Source organism: Triticum aestivum, chromosome 4D (genome assembly GCF_018294505.1).
Source record: "Triticum aestivum cultivar Chinese Spring chromosome 4D, IWGSC CS RefSeq v2.1, whole genome shotgun sequence".
NCBI lineage: Eukaryota > Viridiplantae > Streptophyta > Magnoliopsida > Poales > Poaceae > Triticum > Triticum aestivum.
The window spans coordinates 426,579,007-426,594,724 of NC_057805.1; positions in this window are offsets into that span (position 1 = coordinate 426,579,007).

A 15,718-nucleotide genomic window follows, 5' to 3' on the forward strand; every position below is an offset into this window, starting at 1 on the left:
TAGCATATAACAGATATGGCCTCGGAACACAGAGACCGAAAGGTCGAGCGTGAATCATATAGTAGATATGATCAACATAGTGATGTTCACCGTTGAAACTACTCCATCTCACGTGATGATCGGACATGGTTTAGTTGATATGGATCACGTGATCACTTAGAGGATTAGAGGGATGTCTATGTAAGTGGGAGTTCTTAAGTAATATGATTAATTGAACTTAAATTTATCATGAACTTAGTACCTGATAGTATCTTGCTTGTCTATGTTGATTGTAGATAGATGACCCGTGCTGTTGTTCCGTGAATTTTAATGCGTTCCTTGAGAAAGCAAAGTTGAGAGATGATGGTAGCAATTCCACGGACTGGGTCCGTAACTTGAGGATTATCCTCATTGCTGCACAGAAGAATTATGTCCTGGAAGCACCGCTGGGTGCCAGGCCTGCTGCTGATGCAATTGATGACGTTAAGAACGTATGGCAGAGCAAAGCTGATGACTACTCGATAGTTCAATATGCCATGCTTTACGGCTTAGAACCGGGACTTCAACAACGTTTTGAACATCATGGAGCATATGAGATGTTCCAGGAGTTGAAGTTAATATTTCAAGCAAATGCCCGGATTGAGAATTTGAAGTCTCCAATAAGTTCTACAGCTGCAAGATGGAGGAGAATAGTTCTGTCAGTGAGCATATACTCAAGATGTCTGGGTACGGCAATCACTTGATTCAACTGGGAGTTAATCTTCCGGATGATAGCGTCATTGACAGAATTCTCCAATCACTGTCACCAAGCTACAAGAGCTTCGTGATGAACTATAACATGCAAGGGATGGATAAGAGGATTCCCGAGCTCTTCGCAATGCTAAAGGCTGCGGAGGTAGAAATCAAAAAGGAGCATCAAGTGTTGATGGTCAATAAGACCACCAGTTTCAAGAAAAAGGGCAAAGGGAAGAAGAAGGGGAACTTCAAGAAGAACAGGAAGCAAGTTGCTGTTCAGGAGAAGAAACCCAAGTCTGGACCTAAGCCTGAGACTGAGTGCTTCTACTGCAAGCAGACTGGTCACTGGAAGCAGAACCGCCCCAAGTATTTGGCGGATAAGAAGGATGACAAGGTGAACAAAGGTATATGTGATATACATGTTATTGATGTGTACCTTACTAATGCTCGCAGTAGCATCTGGGTATTTGATACTGGTTCTGTTGCTAATATTTGCAACTCGAAACAGGGGCTACGCATTAAGTGAAGATTGGCTAAGGACGAGGTGACGATGCGTGTGGGAAATGGTTCCATAGTCGATGTGATCGCGGTCGGCACGCTACCTCTACATCTACCTTCGGGATTAGTTTTAGACCTAAATAATTGTTATTTGGTGCCAGCGTTAAGCATGAACATTATATCTGGATCTTGTTTGATGCGAGACGGTTATTCATTTAAATCAGAGAATAATGGTTGTTCTATTTATATGAGTAATATCTTTTATGGTCATGCACCCTTGAAGAGTGTTCTATTTTTGTTGAACCTCGATAGTACTGATACACATATTCATAATATTGAAGCCAAAAGATGCAGAGTTGATAATGATAGTGCAACTTATTTGTGGCACTGCCGTTTAGGTCATATCGGTGTAAAGCGCATGAAGAAACTCCAGACTGATGGACTTTTGGAACCACTTGATTATGAATCACTTGGTACTTGCGAACCGTGCCTCATGGGCAAGATGACTAAAACGCCGTTCTCCGAAACTATGGAGAGAGCAACAGATTTGTTGGAAATCATACATACAGATGTATGTGGTCCGATGAATGTTGAGGCTCGTGGCGGATATCGTTATTTTCTCACCTTCACGGATGATTTAAGCAGATATGGGTATATCTACTTAATGAAACATAAGTCTGAAACATTTGAAAAGCTCAAAGAATTTCAGAGTGAAGTTGAAAATCATTGTAGCAAGAAAATAAAGTTTCTACGATCTGATCGTGGAGGAGAATATTTGAGTTATGAGTTTGGTCTTCATTTGAAACAATGCGGAATAGTTTCGCAACTCACGCCACCCGGAACACCACAGCGTAATGGTGTGTCCGAACGTCGTAATCGTACTCTACTAGATATGGTGCGATCTATGATGTCTCTTACTGATTTACCGCTATCGTTTTGGGGTTATGCTTTAGAGACGGCCGCATTCACGTTAAATAGGGCACCATCAAAATCTGTTGAGACGACGCCTTATGAACTGTGGTTTGGCAAGAAACCAAAGTTGTCGTTTCTTAAAGTTTGGGGCTGCGATGCTTATGTGAAAAAACTTCAACCTGATAAGCTCGAACCCAAATCGGAGAAATGTGTCTTCATAGGATACCCAAAGGAGACTGTTGGGTACACCTTCTATCACAGATCCGAAGGCAAGACTTTTGTTGCTAAATTCGGAATCTATCTGGAGAAGGAGTTTCTCTCGAAAGAAGTGAGTGGGAGGAAAGTAGAACTTGATGAGGTAATTGTACCTGCTCCCTTATTGGAAAGTAGTTCATCGCAGAAACCGGCTTCTGCGACGCCTACACCAATTAGTGAGTAAGTTAATGATGATGATCATGGAACTTCAGATCAAGTTGTTACTGAACCTCGTAGGTCAACCAGAGTAAGATCCGCACCAGAGTGGTAAGGTAATCCTGTTCTGGAGGTTATGCTACTAGACCATGACGAACCTACGAACTATGAAGAAGCGATGGTGAGTCCAGATTCCGCGAAATGGCTTGAGGCCATGAAATCTGAGATGGGATCCATGTGTGAGAACAAAGTGTGGACTTTGGTTGACTTGCCCGATGATCGGCAAGCAATTGAGAATAAATGGATCTTCAAGAAGAAGACTGACGCTGACGGTAATGTTACTGTCTATAAAGCTCAACTTGTTGCAAAAGGTTTTCGACAAGTTCAAGGGATTGACTACGATGAGACCTTCTCACCCGTAGCGATGCTTAAGTCTGTCCGAATCATGTTAGCAATTGCCGCATTTTATGATTATGAAATTTAGCAAATGGATGTCAAAACTGCATTCCTGAATGGATTTCTGGAAGAAGAGTTGTATATGATGCAACCAGAAGGTTTTGTCGATCCAAAGGGAGCTAACAAAGTGTGCAAACTCCAGCGATCCATTTATGGACTGGTGCAAGCCTCTCGGAGTTGGAATAAACGCTTTGATAGTGTGATCAAAGCATTTGGTTTTGTACAGACTTTTGGAGAAGCCTGTATTTACAAGAAAGTGAGTGGGAGCTCTGTAGCATTTCTAATATTATATGTGGATGACATATTGCTGATTGGAAATGATATAGAATTTCTGAATAGCATAAAGGGATACTTGAATAAGAGTTTTTCAATGAAAGACCTCGGTGAAGCTGCGTATATATTGGGCATCAAGATCTATAGAGATAGATCAAGACACTTAATTGGACTTTCACAAAGCACATACCTTGACAAAGTTTTGAAGAAGTTCAAAATGGATCAAGCAAAGAAAGGGTTCTTGCCTGTGTTACAAGGTGTGAAGTTGAGTAAGACTCAATGCCCGACCACTGCAGAAGATAGAGAGAAAATGAAAGATGTTCCCTATGCTTCAGCCATAGGCTCTATCATGTATGCAATGCTGTGTACCAGTCCTGATGTGTGCCTTGCTATAAGTCTAGCAGGGAGGTACCAAAGTAATCCAAGAGTGGATCACTGGACAGCGGTCAAGAACATCCTAAAATACCTGAAAAGGACTAAGGATATGTTTCTCGTTCCTGGAGGTGACAAAGAGCTCATCGTAAATGGTTACGTTGATGCAAGCTTTGACACTGATCCGGACGATTCTAAATCGCAAACCGGATACGTCTTTACATTAAACGGTGGAGCTGTCAGTTGGTGTAGTTCTAAACAAAGTGTCGTGGCGTGATCTATGTGTGAAGCGGAGTACATAACTGCTTCGGAAGCAGCAAATGAAGGAGTCTGGATGAAGGAGTTCATATCCGATCTAGGTGTCATACCTAGTGCATCGGGTCCAATGAAAATCTTTTGTGACAATACTGGTGCAATTGCCTTGGCGAAGGAATCCAGATTTCACAAGAGAACCAAGCACATCAAGAGACGCTTCAATTCCATCCGGGATTTAGTCCAGGTGGGAGACATAGAAATTTGCAAGATACATACAGATCTGAATGTTGCAGACCTGTTGACTAAGCCTCTTCCACGAGCAAAACATGATCAGCACCAAGGCTCCATGGGCGTTAGAATCATTATTGTGTAATCTAGATTATTGACTCTAGTGCAAGTGGGAGACTGAAGGAAATATGCCCTAGAGGCAATAATAAAGTTATTATTTATTTCCTTATATCATGATAAATGTTTATTATTCATGCTAGAATTGTATTAACCGGAAACATAATACTTGTGTGAATATACAGACAAACAGAGTATCACTAGTATGCCTCTACTTGACTAGCTCGTTGATCAAAGATGGTTATGTGTCCTAGCCATAGACATGAGTTGTCATTTGATTAACGGGATCACATCATTAGGAGAATGATGTGATTGACTTGACCCATTCCGTTAGCTTATCACTCGATCGTTTAGTATGTTGTTATTGCTTTCTTCATGACTTATACATGTTCCTATGACTATGAGATTATGCAACTCCCGTTTATCGGAGGAACACTTTGTGTGCTACCAAACGTCACAACGTAACTGGGTGATTATAAAGGTGCTCTACAGGTGTCTCCGAATGTACTTGTTGGGTTGGCGTATTTCGAGATTAGGATTTGTCACTCCGATTGTCGGAGAGGTATCTCTGGGCCCTCTCGGTAATGCACATCACTTAAGCCTTGCAAGCATTGCAACTAATGATTTAGTTGTGGGATGATGTATTATGGAACGAGTAAAGAGACTTGCCAGTAACGAGATTGAACTAGGTATTGAGATACCGACGATCGAATCTCGGGTAAGTAACATACCGATGACAAAGTGAACAACGTATGTTGTTATGCGGTCTGACCGATAAAGATCTTCGTAGAATATGTGGGAGCCAATATGAGCATCCAGGTTCCGCTATTGGTTATTGACCGGAGACGTGTCTCGGTCATGTCTACATAGTTCTCGAACCCGTAGGGTCCGCACGCTTAACGTTTCAATGACAATTATATTATGAGTTTATATGTTTTGATGTACCGAAGGTTGTTCGGAGTCCCGGATGTGATCACGGACAAGACGAGGAGTCTCGAAATGGTCGAGACATGAAGATTGATATATTGGAAGCCTGTATTTGGATATCGGAAGTGTTTCGGGTGAAATCGGGATTTTACCGGAGTACCGAGGGGTTACCGGAACCCCCCGGGGGCTTAATGGGCCATAGTGGGCCTTTGTGGAGAAGAGGAGAGGCGGCCAGGGCAGGGCCGCGCGCCCCTCCCCCTAGTCCTAATAGGACAAAGAGAGGGGGGCGGCGCCCCCCCTTTCCTTCCTCTCCTCCACCTCTTTCCCCTCCACTCCTAATCCAACTAGGAAAAGGGAGGGAGTCCTACTCCCGGTGGGAGTAGGACTCCACCTGACGCGCTCCTCCTGGCCGGCCGCACCTCCCCCCTTGCTCCTTTATTTACGTGGGCAGGGGGAACCTTAGAGACACAACAATTGATCATTTGATCTTTTAGCCGTGTGCGGTGCCCCCCTCCACCATAGTCCACCTCGACAATACTGTAGCGGTGCTTAGGCGAAGCCCTGTGTCGGTAGAAAATCATCATCGTCACGACGCCGTCGTGCTGACGAAACTCTCCCCCAACATTCGGCTGGATCGGAGTCCAAGGGACGTCATCGGGCTGAACGTGTGCTGATCTCGGAGGTGCCGTGCGTTCGGTACTTGATCTGTCGGATCATGAAGACGTACGACTACATCAACCGCGTTGTGCTAATGCTTCCGCTTTCGGTCTACGAGGGTACGTGGACAACACTCTCCCCTCTCGTTGCTATGCATCACCATGATCTTGCGTGTGCGTAGGAAAATTTTGAAATTACTACGTTCCCCAACAGGAGCCACCTGTCCTTATAGCCCCCTCATCGGAATCACTTGCGGGTACTCTACAAGCCGACCCGACTTTAGTCACCATCTGTATCATATATGATGTATACAAGTATATACCCGTGATCACCTCCCGAGTGATCACGGCCCGGTAGTATAGCATGGCAGATGGACAAGAATGTAGGTGTAACGCCCATAATGCAGCTATATCTCCCACGTGTCGAGGCACGACTTGGAGGCATAACCACATGGTGGTTTTGTCGCAAGAAGGGTCATCTTCACACAATCCCATTTAATGAACAAGAATGGGATAAAGAGTTGGCTTATAGTCGCCACTTCACACAATACATAAATTAAACATACATCATTCAGAGTACAATCAAGGTCTGACTACGGAACCAAAATGAAAGAAGACAACCCCAAATGCTAGATCCCCGATCGTCCCAACTGGGCTCCACTACTGATAATCAGGAAACGAAACATAGTAACGACCAAGTTCCTCGTCGAACTCCCACTTGAGCTCGGTTGCGTCACCTGCACTGGTATCGTCGGCACCTGCAACTGTTTTGGTAGAATTTGTGAGTCACGAGGACTCAGCAATCTCACACCCGCGAGATCAAGACTATTTAAGCTTATAGGAAGGATGGGGTAATGAGATGGAGCTGCAGCAAGCACTAAGCAAATATCATGGCTAACATACGCAAATGAGAGCGAGAAGAGAAGCAACGCACGACCGAGAAGCTAGAAATGATCAAGAAGTGATCCTGAAGCTACTTACGTACAAGCATAACACTAGACCGTGTTCTCTTCCCGGGCTCCACCGAAAAGAGACCACCACGGCTACACACGCAGTTGATGTATTTTAATTAAGTCAAGTGTCAAGTTCTCTACAACCGGACATTAACAAATTCCCATCTGCCACATAACCGCGGGCACGGCTTTCGAAAGATAATACCCTGCAGGGGTGTCCCAACTTAGCCCTTCACAAGCTCTCACGGTCAACGAAGGATATTCCTTCTCCCGGGAAGACCCGATCAGGCTCGGAATCCCGGTTACAAGACGTTTCGACAATGGTAAAACAAGACCAGCAAAGCCGCCCGACTGTGCCGACAAATCCCGATAGGAGCTGCACATATCTCGTTCTGAGGGCACATGGGATTGTCCAAACTTCCGGTAGGCGAGCCCAGAGTTGCCCCTGGTGGCCACTGGCGATTGATAGGTTGGACCAACACTCACGACGAGCGCTGGCCCGGGGGGGGGGGGTAAATAAGATGACCCTCGGGCTCGCGAAAACCCAAGGGAAAGGCTTAGGTAGGCAAATGTAAAACCAAGGTTGGGCCTTGCTGGAGGAGTTTTATTCAAAGCGAACTATCAAGGGGTCCCATAAATCCCCAACCACATAAGGGACGCAAAATCAAGGAAATAACACCGGTATGACAGAAACTAGGGCGTCAAGAGTGGAACAAAACACCAGGCATAAGGCCGAGCCTTCCACCCTTTAAAAATTATATAGATGCATTAAATAGATAATAGATATTGTGATACCCCAAAGTATCCATGTTCCAACATGGAAGCAACTTCATCTTCACCTGCAACTAACAACGCTATAAGAGGGGCTGAGCAAAAGCGGTAACTTAGCCAAACAATCGTTTGCTAAGAAAGGATGGTTAGAGGCTTGACATGGCAATATGGGAGGCATGATATAGCAAGTGGTAGGTAGCGCGGAATAGCAATAGAGCGAACAACTAGCAAGAAAAGACAAAAGTGATTTCGAGGGTATGGTCATCTTGCCTGCAAAGTTCTCAGAGTTGTCGAAAGCTTGATCCTCGTAAGCGTTCTCAACAGGTTCCTCGTTCACGTACTCATCTCCCGGATCTACCCAAAGCAAGAACACAAGCAAAGGCCCAACAATCAAATCACAGTGCAATGCACGAGCAACATGATGCAATACATGGCATAATATGTGAGATGTGATATGCAATGCATATGCGTGCTCCGAAAGGGAAAAGATGAACAAGACATCAACTTGGCAAACCAAGTATGCCGCTAGAAAGATGAGATGATTTCGGTTGAAATCGATATAAAGATCACCGGAATCGGATGCACGGTTTGCAAATGGCAAGCAAAACAAGAATGGCACAGTTCTGTGATTAACATCATGATGCCACTTAGCATGCAAGAATAAACTAAGCTACTGCACTCCAACATATCAACAAGGCATATGTCAGTGATGTACTCAAGATGCTTGACAAAACATGGAAATTGAGCTATGGCTAAATCACACCAGAGCAGGTTCAAACAAGCATGGCAAAAGTGCAACAGATATCAGCTTCACAGACTTGGTGAAAATACTAACATGCCAGAAATAACATAAGGAAGCCATGTTTAGAGCAAGCAAACAACATGCTACATGAACATATCCTAGCAAATAAAGGGATGGCATGAGTCTACTAAATGCATAGAACAAAAGTCCCTTACTGATCATGAGCCAAAAAGGCACTGAAGTATGATGGGACCCATATAAACATAGCGAGTTTTATTAACAGTTCCAGACAACAGAAAACATAGCAAGGCCTAAACAGCATCATGAAGGCAACTTTGCGAGCTCAAACCACTCATCACAAGGTCTTACATGACAAAACAAGCATACTAACAGCAATATGACATGTTCATGAAGCTAACCATGGCAAGAGCAAGTTCATAGTATGCATGGATCACTAGAAACAACCGTGGCAAAATTAACATGTAAACAATCTGCCAGGAACATTTTATAGCAAAAGTAGAGCAAGAACAAGACATGCTAGGGCACTCCATAATTGCAAAAGGGGCATTTATAGATAAAGCATAACCATATGTTCAAAATATCCTTACTGAAGTATCCCAAAATGAGCATGGATTTTGCTGTAGCATCAGGTTTACATGGCATCAAAATAAGAGCAGAACAAGGACAGCAAAATCCTAAGACCCTGAAATCAGCAATATCACAAAGACTACTTTGCATGCTTGTGCTAGTCACCACAATGATCACAAAAATACATGGCAAGCACCCCTATAAATATGGCTTGGCATAGATCAAAACACATGTAGAGCTCATGCCCATATGAAGCACACAACAAATGTGACAAAAATGACAAATCAACATAAACTGATAAGTAACAGGAGCTAACAATTTGTAGCACTCTTGCATCAGTGATTTGGGCATCAATATGGACTCAAACAAGCATGCCACAATGGAACAAAATGAAGAGCACATCATGATGAACATTTTGATATGTCATGCGCATGAAACGGAGCTACGGCCACAGAGTTATGATGCAATGAACAGGGCATGAAAATGTTTGGGACTTGGAAGAAAAGCAACCTTCCAGATCTAGGGTTCTTCGCGGCGCGCGAACCGAGGTTCGCCGGGGGAGCTCGAACTCGCCGGAGACGGACGCCGGGGTGGATGGAGATGGCCGAAACGGGCGGGGCTCGTCGGATCTGGAGGAGGGAGGAGGCGTGCGCGGGCGGCAGGGAGCTCCAGCGGCGCCAGCGGCCGGCGAAGGCGGCGGCCGGCGTGGAGGCGCGGGCGGTCGGCGGGGCGCGTGGGGGTCCCGCGCGGGGCGGCGGCGCCGATCCGTGCCGAGAGGGCCTCCCGCGGGCCCTGCAGGCTTCGCGGGAGGAGGCGGCGAAGTGGGGCGCGGTTCGCCACATGGCGGCGCGCGGTTGGACAAGGGGACGGCGGCGGACGTGCCCGTCGGTGGAGGAGAAGGTGTCCGGCGGCGCGAGGGGGATTTCTAGGGTTTCAACCGTGATTTTGGAGGGGGAGATGCATTTATATAGGTAGAGGGAGTTTGGAGTGTCCAAAAGGAGTGTAGTTTTCGGCCACGCGATCGTGATCCGACGACGGAGGACATGGGAGTGGTTCGGAAGGGTTATTGGGCCGTTTTGGAGGGGTGTTGGGCTGCAACACACATGAGGCCTTTGCGGCTCCCTGGTTAACCATTGGAGTATCAAACGGCCTCTAAATGAAACGGAACTTGACGGGTGGTCTACCGGTGGTGTACCAAGGCCACTTGGCAAATCTCGGTCCATTCCGAGAATGTTTAACACCCGCTCACGAAAAGAGATAAGAGGGTTGCGCCAGTGCATGTGGGAGTGTCGGATTGCGAAACGGACAACAGGGAAAATGCTCGGATGCATGAGACGAACACGTATGCAAATGCGATGCACATAATGACATGGAATGAAATGCATGACATGAACAAAATGCAAAACAAAGACAAAACCCAACCACGAACTGAATCTCATAACTTAAAGCCGAAAATGGCAAGAGTCGGAGTTACAAATATGGCAAGTTACATCCGGGGTGTTACAACACTCCACCACTACGAGAGGATCTCGTCCCGAGATCTAGGACTGAAAGAACTCCAGATATTCGGAATGGAGGTGGTCCTCGCGCTCCCAGGTGGCTTCTCAGTCGGAATGGTGTGACCACTTCACTTTCAGGAATTTGATTGACTTGTTGCGAGTCTTGCGCTCAGTTTCTTCAAGAATAGCAACGGGGTGCTCATGATATGACATATCTTCTTGGAGGTCAATCTCTTCGAAGTTGATGGTGCGCTCAGGCGTCTTGAAGCACTTGCGAAGCTGTGACGCGTGGAACACATCGTGCACGTTTGAGAAGATGGAGGGAAGCTCAAGTTGATAGGCGTGGTCGCCTCTTTTGCCAATGATTTTGAAAGGACCCACGTATCTAGGGGCAAGCTTCCCTTTGATACCGAAACGACGAGTGCCTTTCATTGGAGAGACGCGGAGGTAGACATGGTCTCCGATCTCGAAAGCCAAGTCACGGTGCTTGCTATCATAGTAACTCTTTTGACGCGATTGCGCGACTTTGAGATTTTCACGGATGACTTTACACATTTCTTCAGCCTCTGTGATTAAGTCGTTGCCAAGCAGTTGGCGTTCACCCGTCTCTGACTAATTGAGAGGAGTACGACACTTTCTGCCATAGAGAATCTCGAATGGGGCCTTGCCCGAACTCGCTTGGAAGCTGTTGTTGTAGGAGAACTCGACATATGGAAGACAATCTTCCCACTTCATACCGAAAGAGATGACACAAGCCCTGAGCATGTCTTCAAGGATTTGATTGACTCGCTCGACTTGGCCACTAGTTTGAGGATGGAAAGTTGTGCTGAAGCGAATGTTAGTGCCCATGGCCTTCTGAAAGGAGTCCCAGAACTTAGAGGTGAAAATGCTTCCGCGGTCCGAAGAGATCAATTGCGGAATGCCGTGCAAGGAGACAATTCTAGAGGTGTATAACTCTGCCAGCTGAGCTGCTGTGATAGATTCTTTGATTGGAAGGAAATGAGCCACTTTTGTAAGCTTGTCGATGACAATGAAGATAGCATCATTTCCGCGCTTGGACTTGGGAAATCCAGTCACGAAGTCCATTTCGATATGATCAAACTTCCATTCTGGAATAGCAAGAGGTTGGAGGAGACCAGCTGGTCATTGGTGTTCTGCTTTCACCCTTCGACAGACATCACATTCGTTCACGAATTGAGCGATTTCTCGCTTCATTCGAGTCCACCAATACGACTGCTTGAGGTCATGGTACATCTTCGTACTTCCAGGATGAATGGAAAGAAGAGAATTGTGCGCTTCGTTCATTATGACCTTCCTTAGATCACCTTTAGGAACCACAATCCGGTCCTCGAAGAATAAAGCGTCTGTCATCAATGCGATAGCACTTGTATTTGGAGAGGCCCTTGGCAATACCATGTTTCACCTTGTTCACAATAGTGTCAAGGAGTTGTGCCTCACAAATTTGGTCTTCCAAAGTTGGAGTGACTTGAAGGTTGGCAAGAAAACCTTGAGGAACAACTTGGAGATTGAGTTTGCGGAAAGCTTCACCAAGATCCGGTTGGAAGGGCTTGAGAATTAAGCTGTTGCAGTAAGCCTTTCTGCTCAAAGTGTCTGCAATCACATTCACCTTGCCAGGAGTATATTCAATACTTGGATTGTACTCTTGAATCATTTCGACCCATCAAGTTTGCCTGAGGTTGAGGTTGGGCTGACTGAAGATGTACTTGAGACTCTTGTGATCGGTGAATATGTCCACTTTCCTTCCCAACAATAGATGTCTCCATGTCATTAATGCATGGACAACTACCGCCAACTCAAGATCGTGAGTGGGGTAGTTCTTTTCGTTGGGCTTCAACTGACGAGAGGTATAGGCCAAAACTTTCTTCTCTTGCATTAACACATCACCGAGACCTTGAAGAGAAGCATCACAGAAAACTTCGAATGGTTTGGATTCATCGGGAGGAGTCAAAACAGGAGCTGTGACTAACTTCTCTTTGAGGGTGTTGAAAGCAACGTCACACTCAGGCGTCCAGACATACTTAACATGCTTCTAGAGGAGGTTGGAAAGAGGCTTTGCAATCTTAGAGAAATTCTCAACGAATCTTCGACAATAGCTTGCAAGCCCAAGAAAACTGCGGAGCTGCTTGACATTCTGAGGAGGTTCCCAATTCACAATTGCAGACACCTTCTCAGGATTAACAGCGATGCCCTTGGCAGAGATGATATGACCAAGGTAAAGAACTTCATCAAGCCAAAACTCACATTTGGAAAACTCGCATAGAATTGATACTCTCGGAGCTTGTCGAGCACCAATCGCAAATGTTTGGCATGGTCCTTCTTATTCTTGGAGAAGACCAAGATATCATCGAGATACACCAGCACGAATTCATTGGTGTAGGGGTTGAAGATGAAGTTCATCATTCGAGAGAATGTTGGAGGAGCATTGACAAGGCCGAAAGACATGACAGTATATTCATAAGAACCAAAGCTTGTTCTGAATGCTGTCTTGGGAATATCTTGTTCGCGAATGAGAATCTGATGATAACCCATACGAAGGTCAAGCTTGGAGAATACTTTAGCACCTTTAAGTTGCTCGAATAGCTCATTGATGTTGGGAAGTGGATACTTGTTCTTTATTGTCTTCTTGTTCAAAGGGCGGTAATCGACACAAAGTCGGTCCGTGCCATCCTTCTTCTGGACAAAAAGAACACCACAACCCCATGGAGATGAACTCGGTCTGATCAGACCCAGACGCTCTTGTTCATCGAGTTGTTTCTTCAATTCCTTCAGCTCCTTTGGTCCAAGCTTGTATGGACGCTTGTAAACTGGTTCAGTGCCAGGCTCAAGATCGATAACGAACTCAACTGGCTGGTGAGGAGGCATTCCCGGAAGCTTTTCTGGAAAGACGTCTTGGTACTCACAAACGACTGGAATCTGAGAGATTGCGTCTAGCTCGCCCTTCTCATTGAGAGAAAACAACCGAATGGTTTCATCACGAGCGGCATAGATGATCACATCCTCAGAAGAGTGTGTCAATTGAATCTCCCTGGCAGCACAATCAAGTTGAGCCTTGTGCTTAGAAAGCCAGTCCATGCCGAGATTTAGATCAATATCCGAGTCACCAAGAACAACTAGAGAAGACAGAAATCTATAGTTGCCCATCTTGATGGAAACATCCGGAATAAAGCTGCTTGAACCCAACACTTTACCCGGAGAAACAACAGACAATGGCCTAGCCAAATCTTCAAAAACAAACTCATGCTTCGATGCAAAAGGTCTTGAAATGAAAGAATGCGATGCACCAGTATCAAATAAGACTTTTGCAGGAAAATCATTAACTGAGAGATTACCCATTATCACATCGGAAGATTCCTCCGCTTGAGCTGCATTCATCATGTTCACCTTTGCAAACTTGGGATTATGCTTGACCACTGCATTGCCAGAAGACTCACAGGAGGAGGAGGCGGAAGGCGCCTTTGGTTGAAGCACTTGTTCGCATAGTGACCTTTCTGCTGACATTTGTTGCAACTCACCTCTGAGAGCGGACGATGATAAGGAGCATTTGACCTTGGAGCTTGATTCTGAGACTTGTTCTGATAGCCTGGGTTGGGTGGGTGGGAAGATCCATGGCCACCATTGTTCTTCTGCTGGTAAGGCTGACAAAACGGAGGAGGAGGAGGCAACCAGAACTTCTGTTGCTTAGCTGCCACTAGTGAGGAAGAAGAAGACTGAACTTCGTCCCTGACTCTCTTCTTAGAAGCCTCACACTTGAGTTGGGCAGATTCTTGCTTCTGTGCCATGTTATAGAATTGATCAAACTTAGTCGGCTCAACAAGAACGAGAGCTAACTGCAGATCTTCTCTAAGGCCACCTCTGAATTGATAGATCATACTCTTTTCATCAGGAACGTCTTGTTTAGCGAAGCGAGCAAGTTTCTGAAACTGGATGTTGTATTGATAGACGGACATGCTGCCTTGCTTGAGATTGTGGAACTCCTCACGCTTGCTCTCAACAACACTTTGTGGAATGTGATGAGCTTTGAAGTCTTGGCAGAAATCATCCCAGGTAATCACACGACCTCCTCTGGAATCTTTGTATTGTTGATACCAATCAGCAGCTTGGTCCTTGAGTTGAAAAGAAGCAAACTTGACAAAGTCCTCAGGCCTGACATTGCTACATTCAAAATGCTTGTTGATGTCCACGAGCCAATCATCGGCGTCTGTGGCCTCGGCACAGTAGCTGAAAGACTTCGGCTGATTTGTAAGGAACTGGTTGAGGGTAGCGAAGTGAGGCTGATTGTGGAACTGCCCTTGACCTTGATTCCCTTGGTTGCCTTGGCCTTGGTTGCTCTCTTGCAAGAGTTGCAAAAGCATCTGGGCATTGACGTTAGTGGCTGCCATGACAGCTTGCCATGCCTCCGGAGGCGGAGGAGGTGGCGGAGGGTTCGCCTGACTCCCATCATTGCGTTCCGGATTCTGACGCGTTGGCGGAGCCATCCTGAAGAGGGTGACATCCGTTAGCATCTTGATAGACAGATAGACAAGTTGAATCAACGGATAGAAATTGCAACATATAGTCTTCACAATAAACATTCGAACAAGGATGAACGAATGAATTCCAAAGCTAACATCACACGTCCATTAAGGTGAGAAGCCACTTGATAAGAGGTTGATGAAAGAAATACCAAGGTACGACTGGAACAAATAAGTGGTAAGGATTACCCAATCACAAACCAAATATCTGCGGGAAGAAATGCTAAGAGCTACTTGAATCCCACCTATAAACTCCCAAAACTTTCTGGTTATGCAATCAGGTGTTGGGGATACAGGGGACGCAATATATCTCACCCAAACTAACAATACCTAGATCCAGCTGTATCCATCCGTCAACACATAACCAAGAAAACTCCGAAAATCGTGTACCTCAACCATCGAAAAGCATCCGTTATACGAGTTATGGCAATACTCCCGAACTCCCGCCCCAGTACTGGGTGGCGTCGAGGTGATCTCACGAACAACTGCATAAAAGAGATTTTCGATGTCGGCGAAACTCAGGTATTCCAGAACTGCAACGATAAAATTGTGACGACAACACCTCGGAGCTCAACTCCCCGGGACACTGCCACAACCCCTAAATGTCAAGAGGCACCAAGAACAATGTTCTCATCACAAAACCATCGGAATGATTCCAAGATACCCGCGTGATCCTAAAAAAAATCGTGAAATTTGAGGAGAGGAGAGTCAAAACTTCTACGTCAGGGGGCCTCACCAGAGCGACGAAGGGACTGAGGAGTAAAAAGAATCCTACTCTCCGATATATATAATCCTAAGACTCAAAACATTTTTT